At 34.8% G+C, this 15,309-nt stretch overlaps 1 protein-coding gene across 2 annotated transcripts in view; it reads right to left on the reverse strand.

Annotated features, from left to right (window-relative positions):
• The window catches only part of LOC132151672 (caM kinase-like vesicle-associated protein), a 32,326-nt gene extending 18,027 nt beyond the window's left edge, over positions 1-14,299 (reverse strand). Inside the window, exon 1 of one of the 2 annotated variants that reach the window (XM_059559961.1) lies at positions 14,117-14,299. The gene's annotated coding sequence lies outside the window, so the exon portion shown is untranslated. Of the gene's footprint in view, positions 1-2,494; positions 2,725-14,116 lie in introns of those variants that run through there. The other variant, XM_059559962.1, reaches the window with a different exon arrangement.
• Between the last annotated feature and the right edge of the window lie 1,010 nt (positions 14,300-15,309).

Raw genomic sequence — 15,309 nt, forward strand, 5'->3', positions numbered from 1 at the left:
TACTAATGCTATTGTTGTGCTTTCCAGAGTCCAATTGTTAAACTAACCCATCTTCAGGGCTTAGAAGACGACGTCGACTTTTTAAGACTTTAAGCTTACAATCTTTATGAGATATTGCACTCAATTGTGGTCATACATTAGATAAATACCCCACTGATTTACAAAAATCAGGAGAAATTAAATTTCATAAACCCTAAATGACCCCTGGCTATACTATACATTAAGTGCACACAACTCATTCACAGTGAGCTCACAATTAATTTACTTGTTTACCATTTCCAAAACAGCAAAAACACTTTTATCTAGTGTTATTTACCACACTATCCACAATATTCTTCACAATGATATTGTGATATTAAATATAGTCGGATTCATGATGTGCAGTCAAAGTAATGCAAGCTATTCTAATATGACTCAAATGAAGAAAAATACACCTTGCTTTTGCATTGAATATGAAATATTCTTTTCAGAATATTTTTTTTAATTAGGAATTTTAGTCTTTTCTTTTTTGTCCATTTCTGAAAGTTTGTCTTTAAAAACTCAAAGCAAGGTTTTTGTTAATGTCTTTGAACTGTCACTCCTCCACAATTAACCATCGGTCCAGTGAGATGGAAAATTTACTTCCAAGAAAATGAGTTATTCCACTTATTCGTTTTCATGTATTACTTTTTTTATGAAGACTTTTAATTCTCAAAGTGAACCCGCTAAAAATGCAGCTTTATCTCTGCCTTGAGACATCTGTGTTTCTGAGCAAATTTTAGATTTGTGATTCAAAGTAAACATTTATGATCACAATATCAACAATTCAATTCATCTTATATTGTCATTGTAAAAAGTGAAAGTGACATTCAGCCAAGTATGGTGACCCATACTCAGAATTTGTGCTCTGCATTTAACCCATCCGAAGTGCACACACACAGAGCAGTGAACACACACACACACACACTGTGAGCACACACCCGGAGCAGTGGGCAGCCATTTATGCTGCGGCGCCCGGGGAGCAGTTGGGGGTTCGATGCCTTGCACCTAAGTCGTGGTATTGAAGGTGGAGAGAGAACTGTACATGCACTCCCCCCACCCACAATTCCTGCCGGCCCGGGACTCGAACTCACAACCTTTCGATTGGGAGTCCGACTCTCTAACCATTAGGCCACGACTTCCCTAATAAAGAGACATACAACGAAATGATAGACTTTCCAATGTATACAGCTAAAGAAAAATAGAATTATGAAAATAGAAAGTATGCATGATAATTACTGTAGGAAAATCAGGAAATAAATAAATAAAACAACACAAACACACAGTTACTTTTTTCCCCATATAATAATTATATTATTATTAACTTCTACACCATAAACCCAGAAACAGCAGAAATTGACAGCTGGTGACCATGCAGTTTCATCTAATGGACAGTAGCTTTGAGATTTCAATAATAAAATCTCCTCCCATGTTTCAAGGAAGAAAAAGTATTAAGCAACCTGAAAGTGAGTAAATGATGCTTAAAGGAAATATTCTAAGGAAGATGTGACTCAACTGAAGTGACCAAATTTAGAAATATGAATATATTTTCTGCCAAGTATATCGATAGCATAACTAGAGATGCACTGATTGCAATTTTCTTTGCAGAATCCGATTTTTTTGTAAGTGTGACCTGCCAATATACAGATTTTTGCCGATTCAGATTTTTAAATAATTGACATCATATACAAACAAAAATCTATGCAAATTGTGATGCAACTTTTTTTTTTTTTTTTTGCATAGTAAAATTAATTCCAATTCCCCCAATTTGGGCTAAATTAAAGATGTTCTCTCATTTAAACAAATCCCAAAATAAAGTGCTCCGTGACTGGAAAGAGGCTGCCGTTTATAACAAAACAGATGTAATTTCCCACTTTGCTTATAATTGGTCTATTTCCGATACTAGGGGGTAATAATCTGGCAGGGAGTAAGAAATGGGCACAATTGTGGTCCCTGGCCAGTCTATTGGTGCATCTCTAAACATAACCTAAAGTAATTATCAAACAAAATAACATTCTTCATGGAAGACACTTTTAAAATCAAAGGGACACAAGCTCCTCTGAGCAGAATTTCTCATAATCTGCAAAAAACATCTCATATTTTACTTTCAACTATTAAATAATGCAACACACCACATTTTTTGAGATAGAGGTCTGTAGAAGGCCATCACAGGCCTAACAGACAGCCGGATTTATAGGTCTCTTCAAAGGGTGAATCTTATCAAGCTGTGGTGAAACAGTAGGTGCCAGATGGCTTAGTACAGCACCAAGACGCACACATAAGGAGAATTCTGACACAAATGATAATGCTGGAAATCATTATACAAAAAATAAAGACATTTTATCCACATTAAAATGCAAAAAATGTACTTTTGTAGTGTAAATATGGAGTGTGCATGAAAACATTCCTGAGACGCAATGGACAACATAAAAGAGCACAATACATGCTTCAAAGAGGGCAATGCATTTTATCTTACCTGTATAATACCTCCACAACACCACAAGCTGCTGCAGTCAGAACCTTCCCAAAAAGACTTGCGTTGTGTCTCTGAGGAATGGCTAATTGGAGGAATTATGTGCGTATTAAGAACCCTATATTCGCTTCACACCCAGTCGGTTAATCTGTCCATTCTGTTCCTTATGTTGTTTGTTGCCTTGGTTACAATCATACATAAATGCAGTGGTAGAGTATAGTGCGGCTGCTTCAGAGTAAAGCCAGCAGTAGTTAGGCTGGTGGATTCAAGAGGAGGGGAGCTGATCATTGCGCAGCACTGCACATTGCAAGTAAACACTTCGACATTTAAGGACTCATGTAAATCTCTCTCTAAAGTGTTCCTGGCATATGAACAAAACTTTTCATTATCCAAATTCCAGACTTTTGAGACTGTATGAGAAATCCCTCTGTAATAATCTGCAGTGCAAAGGCAAATTGCAGTTTCTACGTTTTGTCAAAACTGAGTTATTATGACCAAAATCAAGTTTCTTTGATTATGTGTCCTTTGAAAGATGGGTTTGGATCAGCTGTGAAATCTCAGTGTGAAAACTCATATCAAATCAATAAAAAAAAAACTGCAGCCATTTCCTTCAGTTTTAGTGTTGGCATAGTTTTTGAATATTGCATTTGTCATCAGTAGTAAAATAAAGTTATTTGATTTTTTTAGAAAGTTCTACATCACATAATTTTCAGAAAATGTTCGTCACAGACATGAGAGAAATGAGATATGCCATGGCACTGAACAAAGAGAACTGCTCAGTTAACTTCATTTCCTGGCTGTTCTGGGCATGCTTCCACCGAAAAACATTGAGGGTGGATCACTTAACAACAAGCATCCGCCTCATGATAACACTGTTTCCCAGGCAACAACAAAAAAAGAAGGGAAAAGCAATAGCTTCTGGATTCCAACAGACTATAAAAGCAAAGATGTTGCTCTATTTTATTTATTTTACTCTTCAAGTATTAGCTTGAAGTGAAAAAAACAAAACAACATTTCTCAAGAGAAGTCTCACATTTTCTAGCTCTTACTTGGAAGTCTTACATCAGGCTGTTCTCTTTCTGAGTTAGAGCTAGTTTTGGGAATCGGTGATGGGTATGTTAGCAGCAAGCAATAACTCCTGCTGGTAATATAATAAAACATATTCCCTCCAAGCTTTCCACATTACAACACTGGGCTTCCGTATTCTCACTACTAAACCAAACCCTTGTTTTCAAGCAGCTATAAATCTAAATCTAAAACACAATAGGACACAATTGAAGCCAAAATCCTAATTAAAAACAAATATCAGACCTGGTTTACAAAGATAGAGACTCAATTTTCTCGACTGGATGAAGACCAACACTACTTAAAAAAAAGAAAGATATTATGATAAATTAAATCCTACTGAACATCTAATTAAATTGCACTCAAGCTAATGTTAATACTAAAAATAAAGGGACTTTCAAAGAGAACTCTTATCAACTGTTACTGGAAGTATTACGCAGCTGTTGTGCTTTCATGTCCCTAGAACTTGTTAAGCTAATGACTCAAATCCACTAACCGGAGTCCGGCTCCATTATACCTGCATGGATTAATGCATCCCCAGATGATGACGGACATGTTGACTATGATAAATAAGTGGGTGGGTGAAATATTAAATAACATCTTCATTTTACATTCCCCTTCATATCTGACATCAGACAGACCGTATCTCTCTGAAGCAGAGTTATATTGTGAAATAAAAGTTACTGTATTTGCTATATAGTTTTTTTTTCATACAAAATATTATGTAAATGTAAAACTGACAGTCTAAACATTTAATGTTTAAGTTTAAACAAATTTGCACCAGTTAACTGCATGTCATATTCATGTTAAATAAAGTTATCAGTTTCTAAATAAGTGTCTTTTCTGTCAGGAGACAGGCCAGATTGAGACACTCCAGGGGCATGAATCTAGGTCATGAGGGCATGTGTCACGTTTGATGCTTTTATTAAACAAGGCCCTCCATAAAACTCAAGACACTGTAGATACAGTCCTATTATTTGTCTTCTGTAATTGTTACTCCAATCTCTCTCCATTTGCCTCTCTGCTTCTCTCATTCACACACAACCACAGCCACAGTGATACTCATCCTCTTATTTTATATGCTCAGAAGCAACTCCAGGGAATTTTGTGTCAACTGGATGTTTCTATTTAGACAGAAATAAAAAAGACAAGATCTTGTAATCTCAACCACATGCAGGCAGTATCTCAGTAATGTTTTTGCCATGATGAAAGTTGTCTCTCCCAGCTACAGCAATAGTGTTAAGCACTTACTTATACATATATACATTATATATACTGTATATATATATATATATATATATATATATATATATATATATATATATATATATATATATATATATATATATATATATATAATTTCAACAGAAATCGAGACTCATCAGACCAGGCAACATTTTTCCAGTCTTCAACTGTCCAATTTTGGTGAGCTTGTGCAAATTGTAGCCTCTTTTTCCTATTTTAATGGAGATGAGTGGTACCCGGTGGGGTCTTCTGCTGTTGTGGCCCATCCGCCTCAAGGTTGTGCGTGTTCTGGCTTCACAAATGCTTTGCTGCATACCTCGGTTGTAACGAGTGGTTATTTCAGTCAAAGTTGCTCTTCTATCAGCTTGAATCAGTCGGCCCATTCTCCTCTGACCTCTAGAATCAACAAGGCATTTTCACCCACAGGACTGCCACATACTGGATGTTTTTCCCTTTTCACACCATTCTCTGTAAACCCTAGAAATGTGCGTGAAAATCCCAGTAACTGAGCCGATTGTGAAATACTCAGACCGGCCCGTCTGGCACCAACAACCATGCCACGCTCAAAATTGCTTAAATCACCTTTCTTTCCCATTCTGACATTCAGTTTGGAGTTCAGGAAATTGTCTTGACCAGGACCACACCCCTAAATGCATTGAATCAACTGCAACATATAACAACAACAACATAAGCAACATATTTTTCTTAAATAATATGTTATGTCTATATATTAAATATATGTATAATATAAAATATAATTATCTAAATATATAAATGTATATACATGTAAATATTTTCAAAATATATACTGAATGTGTGTATTTATATAAACATAAACACAGTACACATACATGTATATATTTAAGAATAGTATGTTATGTCTTTATATTAAATATATTTATGTATAATATAAAATATAATAATATAAATATATAAATGTATATACATGTAAATATTTTCAAAATATATACTGAATGTGTGTGTATTTATATATACATAAACAGTACACATACATATATTATGTAAACAAAAACTTATTTTTGATGCGATTAATCATGATTAATCGTTTGACAGCAATTTATATATATATATATATATATATATATATATACACACACACACACACATGTATAGGTGCATCTCAATAAATTAGAATGTCATGGAAAAAAGTTAATTTCAGTAATTCAACTCAAATTTTGAAACTCGTGTATTAAATAAATTCAATGCACATAGACCTTGTAAAAAGGCTACAGCTCAACAATTATTTTTCTGTTTTCCACAAAATTGCACATGAACACATACATACTTAAAATGTGTGAGTTTTATGTTTTTGGGGGAAAAAAGTCTCTTCTGCTCATCAAGGCTGTATTTTAATTGATCAAAAATAGAGTAAATTAGTAACTCTTTTCCATTTTCTTAATTTTCAGCAGCAATTTCTGCACGCTTCTGTTTCAATGATGCTTCAGAAACCATTCTAATGTGCTGATTTTGTGCTACAGAAACATTTCTTAATATTAGAAATGTTAAAAATAGATTTTTGTGAATTTTTTTTTTTTTCAGGATTCTTATAGCACTGAATAGCATTCAGGGTTCTTCGATGAACAGCATTTATTTGAATAAGAAATCTTTTATAAAATTACAAATGTCTTTCTTGTCACTTTTGATTAACTTGATTGCATCCATAATATTTGTAATATTATTATTATATGAATATTATCAGGGGCGGATGTAGAAAAATATTGATGGGGTGGCAAGAAGGGGGCAGGAATTTTTGAGGGGTGGCAACATATGGCAGACGTATATATACTGAATTTAGTCACAGTTATCACAGTTTGATGATAAATAGTATATGTGCACACTACAAAAGGGCACAGACTATCATTTACAAACTTAATCTCATGCAATCAATGTCTGGCATTTGAAACAGTTCATATAAGGAATCAGTGACCATACCCCATAAGCACCACCACACTCACTAATGCATACAGTATGCATCGACATGTAATTAAGAGCATTATAAAAGGTTCAGTGTTATCAATATTTCAATTTATTATAAGAAACACAAGACTTTAACAGCCAGTGACATTTACAGATGGGGAGACTCAACTGATTTTCTACTGTTTAGTGTTAATCACCATCTAACTCAACCAGTCAAGAGCTAAATTTATCCTTAGATGTTATTGGAATATGGTCGTTTTAGTATATCTTTTTTAAGTATATTTTACTGTGCAATTTCTTACATAATTTAGTAAGTTAGACCAAACTTTTATTTTGGTGGGTTGTAGACAGAGTTTCTGTGTTTATTAATAAACTATTATTATTATTAGCTATTAGGCCTACTTGAAGTATAGCATACTCTACTGTGCAATAGTACTATATTTCTGTTTGAATTTCTTCAAGTTATACCAAAATTTTATTTTGACAGGTTGTCGTAAAGACATTGCCGTTTCTGTCAGTGTATACGATACGAATGAATGACGATAGTTTTATCAAATGAAATGGTGAAATCCTCTCATAGCGTGCTGGCGTGCACACGTGTAGCATACATCATGTGTTAATATAGTGAAGAGCTGAAAACAACACGCGTGCTTCAGTGTGTGTGTGTGTGTAGTAGAGCACACATTCCCAGAGATGTGTATAACACCAACTTCAGGGCTGCTGCTGGCCAAATGGGTGCCCTAAGCAGGATTGTATTGTTGTGCCCCCCTTCCTCAAATATGATGATGGAAAAAAAAACACCTACTATAGGGGTGAAAATAGACCTTTAATCAAATAAAAAAGTAAATTAATAAATTGTATTATTTACAAATTACAACTGTAGCTCTCAACATTTACCTATGGCTATAACTTTATAATGACTAATTTATTTTATAGTCTCAAGCATTAAGAAATCATGCAAAAGGAAATTAAGCAGTTTTACTATGATAAAACCATGGTTTATTTTTGTAAGGGTTGTGATATGCATGTTTTTTGTTGAAGAAATTATAAAGGCTGTGCCATCTATAGCAACAAGGTGGTCAAAAATGAAAGATTAAGTGAATATTTGAATTAAATGTTTGATCAGTAGCCTAAACAAGGATTTGATTGAGTGTAACAGCAGCAATTACATGGCATTTGGCTCCATTTGCAGGCATTTGTAATATAACATGTATAACATGTACATAAATTGTTTATTTTGTATTTGCCTACATTATGTATTTTAACAGTGTTATTATTAACCAATCATTATTGCCTCATTGTTTTTATATAATACATTTTAAGTCATTTTAAAGGCTATTGATGGCTTAGGTCTGTTTTTATAGCAACAACAACATCAAAACATATTACAGTATATTAATACTTTGTAAATTATTATTTGAAGTAACAAAACCATGGTTAATTTGCAGTTACCATGGCTACAAGAACAATGATTTGTGGTGTTATTGTTAAAACCATGGGTACTTTTCGTAAGGGAACCTGAAAAAAAAAGAAAAAGAAAAAAACTTTCACAGGAATGTGCCTGAAACTGATTAACGGGCCTAGTTTTTACCTAAATGATTTATAATTTATTTAAATATATATTAAAAATGTATAAGGTGTGCATTGTAGCTGAACACATTACAATTGTTTTATGACTGCAAGTCAAATTTGCGTTGGGGCCAAGTGAAAAAGTAGCATAATTTACATATGATTTACAGTTTATTTTAATAAATATCAAACATTCAATTCAATTGTGCATCATAGCTGACACCTAGATTAACAATTACAGTTGTTTGTATGACTGTAAGTCACTCTCCTCAAATGCTACTGACGTTAGAAAAGTGTATACCAATATCTATTAGGCCTACTTGAAGTATAGCATACTCTACTGTGCAATAGTACTATATTTCTGTTAGAATTTCTTCAAGTTATACCAAAATTTTATTTTGACAGGTTGTCGTAAAGACATTGCCGTTTCTGTCAGTGTATACGATGTGCACATGTGTAGCATACATCATGTGTCAATATAGTGAAGAGCTGAAAACAACACGCGTGCTTCAGTGTGTGTGTGTGTGTGTAGTAGAGCACACATTCCCAGAGATGTGTATAACACCAACTTCAGGGCTGCTGCTGGCCAAATGGGTGCCCTAAGCAGGATTGTATTGTTGTGCCCCCCTTCCTCAAATATGATGATGAAAAAAAAACACCTACTATAGGGGTGAAAATAGACCTTTATCAAATAAAAAAGTAAATTAATAAATTGTATTATTTACAAATTAAAATTGTAGCTCTCAACATTTACCTATGGCTATAACTTTATTATGACTAATTTATTTTATAGTCTCAAGCATTAATAAATCCTCAAATGCAAAGTCTGTGCTTTCATTAAAGCTTCGTTTCTTGATAATACATTTTTACCTCTTTCCTCCTGTGTCTCATGGTTCCCTCACTTCGCGCGCACTGAGAAAGTTTTCCAAACAAATCAGTCTCTTGCATACTGTCTATAGTCTCTTGCTGCTCTGTCATCTCGTGCTGCTGCATTCACTGCAGTCGGATATTGGAGATTCACGCTTGTAAATTTTCAAATTGCCCATAACTTTTAATTTGTTGCTGCCAACTGGGGTGGGGTTGATCCGGCCCTGAATATTATATATTATATATATATGTACAGTACAGACCCAAAGTTTGGACACACCTTCTCATTCAAAGAGTTTTCTTTATTTTCATGACTATGAAAATTGAAGAGTCACACTGAAGGCATCAAGGGCTATTTGTCCAAGAAGGAGAGTGATGGGGTGCTGCGCCAGATGACCTGGCCTCCACAGTCACCGGACCCGAACCCAATCGAGATGGTTTAGGGGTGAGCTGGACTACAGACAGAAGGCAAAAGGGCCAACAAGTGCTAAGCATCTCTCGGGGAACTCCTTCAAGACTGTTGGAAGACCATTTCAGCTGACTACCTCTTGAAGCTCATCAAGAGAACGCCAAGAGTGTGCAAAGCAGTAATCAAAGCAAAAGGTGGCTACTTTGAAGAACCTAGAATATGACATATTTTCAGTTGTTTCACACTTTTTTGTTATGTATATAATTCCATATATAATTCCACATGTGTTAATTCATAGTTCTGATGCCTTCAGTGTGAATCTACAATTTTCATAGTCATGAAAATAAAGAAAACTCTTTGAATGAGAAGGTGTGTCCAAACTTTTGGTCTGTACTGTATATATATATATATATATATATATATATATATATATATATATATATATATATATATATACATATATATATATATAAACTTACTGAGAAATAGCCAAAACTGTGACAGTGACAGTGACTGTGAAATCTGCAGTGGGGGAGACGGGGGTGGTGCTCTTGTTAATCACCTCTGGTGCAGTGCCGGTGTTGGCTGTGGGTGGAGGTGGGCCAGGTGTTATGTTATATAAAGGGATGATGGGCCCTGCTAACAGCTCTGGATAACAGCATGGTGTTTTGAACAGAGGTGGTGGGTGGTGTCCGAGCTTCTTTGTGCTCGTCTTCTATGGGACCCCTAGAGAGCATGGTCAGTTCTGTTATATTCTGTCCTGATGCCATAACATCATCAACAACTGTAAAAAAGTAGATGGACTCCTTTAAACACAATGGGATGTTAATTAAAACTAAATTAAGAGGTGGACACACAATACAAACTGGCCAAATCTGACAACAACATATTTTTTTTTTTTCATGAGTAAAAAATAACATAGAATGCAAAAACTAGACTACAAAATGTGTTGTTATAAACTAGCACAACAATCATTAACTGTTACATAAGAAATAATGGCCTCTCAAACAATACTGTGACCACTAAATTACAGGTTGAGAGCATTTAAAGGAAAACCATAGGTTAAAAACAAGTTTAGCTCAATTACCACAGAAAAAAAAACCTTGAAAACATAAAAATGTTGACAATTATGTACTTGAAGTCTATAGGAAAAGTGCAAAACAGTTAATAATTGCAAACACGTGTCTGTGTGTGTGTGTGTGGTGCAGGGCTCCAGACAATAAATAAATAAATAAAATCACTTAAAGGGTTAGTTCACCCAAAAATCTAAATTATGTCATTAATAACTCACCCTCATGTTGTTCCAAACCCGTGAGACCTCCGTTCATCTTTGGAACACAGTTACTTAGATATTTTAGATTTAGTCCGAGAGCTCTCAGTCCCTCCATTGAAGCTGTGTGTACAGTATACTGTCCATGTCCAGAAAGGTAAGAAAAACATCATCAAAGTAGTCCATGTGACATCAGAGGGTCAGTTAGAATATTTTGAAGAATCGAAAATATATTCTGGTCCAAAAATAGCAAAAACTATGACTTTATTCAGCATTGTCTTCTCTTCCGTGTCTGTTGTGAGATTTCAAAACACTGCAGTTTAGTGATATCCGGTTCGTGAACGAATCATTCGATGTAACCAGATCTTCTTGAACCAGTTCAACAAATCGAACTGAATCGTTTAAAATGGTTCGCGTCTCCAATAAGCATTTATCCACAAATGACTTAAGCTGTTAACTTTTTTGATGTGGCTGACACTCCCTCGGAGTTAAAATAAACCAATATCCTGGACTAATTCATTTACTCAAACAGTACACTGACTGAACTGCTGTGAAGAGAGAACTGAAGATGAACACCGAGCCGAGCCAGATAACGAACAAAAGATTGACTCGAAGATAAACGGAGGTGAGTTATTAATGACATTAATTTTGAATATTGGGTGAACTAACCGTTTAAGGAGCTATTGACTCCTATAAGAAAATTCTAATTCAAAGAAAATCCAAATGATCGATCGTTGTATATTATTATTATATTATTATTATTGTTGTACATTATTTCACGAAAGCTATAGAGAGCAGAGCAGACGGCTCCTTATGCACGAAATAGAAGTTGTGGACGAAATAGATGACATTTTCGATCTCTGCCACAACTGGAACTGACCCCCTGCCAAATTACTACCTGATTGCCTAATCCCAACCCCTTTCCCACACCTACTCCTAAATCTACCAATACCAGGGGGGTAATAATCTGGTGGGGGTCAGAATTGGGCACAAAACATCAACTAGGGCTGCACAATTAATCAAAATTAAACCACAAAGGTAAACAATAAATCACGATTAAGCAGAAGCAGCGATTGTCATGCATATCTTTCAGTGCAGCAAGGTTCTGTGATCAGCAGTAAATCTCCATCCAAAGGCCAGAGGACGCTCTCGCGCTGAAAATCCAACTATGCCGCGAAGAAGAAATCCAAGAAATGCCTATCGCTGCAGCTGAATAAACAGAAGATTTAACTGTTTTCATTAATTCAACATGACTAATAACACACAACTACAGCAATATATGGTTTATCTGAGTTCTTATTATTATAATTTTCATCATAATACAGTATATCTATAATGAAATGCTAATCGACATAGCCTTTATCACTGCTTAGAGAAATATTGTGTGTTTTAATTATTCTGTTTAAGAAGCCACATCATCTCACAGATGGATTTTTTTAAACACTTAACTAACTGATGTTATGAAGTGAATTTGGAGTTAAAACGTTATTAAATGTTGTATTTTCACATGCTCTCAGATGGAACAGCATTTACTAAACAGAGCCGTAGTTCACTGAGAAGATACGCAAACAGCTGTCATTATCGCAAATGATTTAGTCGATTTCATAATCCTAGAATTATATCGTCTGTGATTATGAACATGGTTTTGCATAGCTTGTCAGAGAACTACAGCTATGTGTAGTAAATGCTGCTCCACTTGAAAGCAGGTGATGGAGATTTACTGCTAATCACAGAACCGGCTTTACTGATTTGTGAATGAAAATCGAGATCCCGTTCGATTTATCATGCAGCCCTACCGTCAATGCTGCTGTTCGGCAGAGATGAGGACTGCCTTTTCACTAAAACTTTGATGTGATCACTCAACAAACAGGAAAAAAGGCATTACATGCAATTTTTTAAGTCATAAAATATACATTTGAATCCAATCTCATGAAAGCGCTTATAAATTACACAAGTTTCTATTTCTATTTGGTTACAGCACAACCAAGAAAATATACCTGGTTTATAATAGAAGGCTCCATATGCAAAAGCCTCTAAGTGCCGTCTGAAATTTTCATCTAAAATTAGCATTTTTATCAGGCTCCTATGTTTAGGTTCAGTAATTTTACTTTTAATGAAAATGTATAGGTCCTTTTCTATGCCATTAAAGTGAAATAACTGAACAAAAATATAGAAGCCTGACAAAAAAAAACTAATTTGCATCTGAAGTCTTCTATTTGATTTATGGTCATGTTAAAGTAGTATAATTTGAATAAGCAAATTATCTTGTTTAATTTAATAGATACCATCTAAACTAATGTTTCATCTACATGTTTAAAAAAAAATGATCAAGCCTGACAAGATACGGAGGGTTGTCACCTTCCACTGTGTGTTCCATTTCAGATTGCATGAAAAAGCATAATGGGTGCACACACATAGCTACATATATAGACATGCACTGTCTGTTATGTTTTTAGAGTTGCTGCTAGTATTTGATCTATATTACAAAAATGTTTCCTATTTGTTCACATAGAACCTACCATGTGCTAGGTTGTAACAGCAGCACTCTTTGTATTAGACTCTAATTTGCACTATTTGAATTTAGGTACAAGTATTAAATTTATAAACCACTTAAATCTGATAAACATAAATATTAGAATATTATATCAATGTTTTAGTTATACAAAATAAAACAGTTGCAGATGCTGAAACAAAACCCTTAAAATGTCATTAGGTGACAGCATTGGGCTGGTGGTACATGATGTCATAGACTGCAAAAAATAAAACAAAATACATTTCATATCTAATAACCAGGTCTGTGAGCATCCATGTCATGTATGCAGCAAGGATTGACCTGTTTTAACCAATGACATGCATCTGCTGACTGACCACTACCACACACATAATTCAACACTGCAGTACACTGCACTTTAGTTAACGTTCAAGAATTTGGGTTCGATGTAAACATATTTTATATACTATTTACACTTAACAGACCAAATTCCCCTTACGGAAGTTCAAACATGCAAATACAAATGTAAATACAAGCATTAGTGTGGCGCGGAACCTCTTGAAGTTGTGGAAAGAGTTTGTGCCACCAGCTATTTTTAGTTATGGTTAAGTCACAGGTGAATTTGCTAAGGAAAGAAAAGAATAGCAACGCAGTCTGTTAAACATAACTAACACATTTTATACGAAAGCGTTCGGTAAAGTCGTTAGGGAAACACATCTACGCATTCAACGACAACAGTTGCGTGGAATTAATGTAAACACGAAGACTTACCGGATAATTTGAGCGTGTCAGAGAAATAGGCGTTGTCGACCGTTCTCGTTCGCTTCCCTTTGAGCGTCTCCTGATGTTTGAGTAATTTTGGCCAATATTCCGCGTGCCACACTCAATTTACGCGTTCTGTTGCCGACCCAGAAACCTGCACCTCTCTCTCTCTCTCTCTCTCTCTCTCTCTCTCTCTCTCTCTCTCTCTCCCGCGCGCGCGCGCGCGCTCTCTCTTTCTCTCAGGTAGACGTGCACTAGCTATAGTTTTTTGCTGCAGCTCAAACTGCTCTATGCTGCTCAGTCAGGTTTTACACAACTATTAATGCCCGTCTGGTTATTGAACAGTGTCTGGGAATATGTGTCTCTAATCTTTGTTTATCAAATTAATGTAAAGTTTTAACGTTATCATTGACATTTAGGTGTGCTTTATGGCCAGTTAAGAGAACACACGCCCTCAAAACAGCAAAATGGTCGAAAACAGTTGGGGGTGAATTATCAGAGTAAAAAGCTCCCATTTAATGAGTCACCTGTGTTATAAATTAAATTTTCTTATCCCTGATATGTTTACATTTAGTCATTTAGCAGATGCTTTTATCAAAAGTGACTTACAAATGAGGACAATAGAAGCAAGAATACTGGATGAAATATTACACATTTTAAATTAGAATTTAAAAAAAATTACATAAAAATAGGCATACATTTGAAATTAGTTTACTCTTTGGTTGGATTAGACTAGTAACAATAAATTAAAAAACAAACCAGTTTCTTAATGGCATCTTCTTACGGAAGTGATTGTTTTAATGGGGAAATCAGTTGAACAGACATTATAGGCCTATTTTTTATGAAACTGCAATGATAGTACAAAACTTTCAAAATATAGTTGGGGATCCAAGTTTGGGATCTACTTCGGACATGTCCCAAAATTAGCCCCCAGTCTATTATCCCCTACTGTCATGTAAAATAAAGGCAAAAGCTTAAAAATAACTTTTAAAGTTTAAATATTAAAGAACCTCAATCTTTCTACTAACTTTCCATACTATTTACTTTCTTGCCATTATGTAGGTAAATTAAGATATTTTATGATGTTACAGGGCCAGAATTTTACCAGATATTTAATTTCTGAAACTCTTATGTACTGTATGCTTTTATAGAAAAGCTTCATTAAATTTAACTCAGGAATAAGCACAGATCTCAATGGGTAC

This window comes from Carassius carassius, chromosome 10 (assembly GCF_963082965.1).
Source record: "Carassius carassius chromosome 10, fCarCar2.1, whole genome shotgun sequence".
Classification (NCBI taxonomy): domain Eukaryota; kingdom Metazoa; phylum Chordata; class Actinopteri; order Cypriniformes; family Cyprinidae; genus Carassius; species Carassius carassius.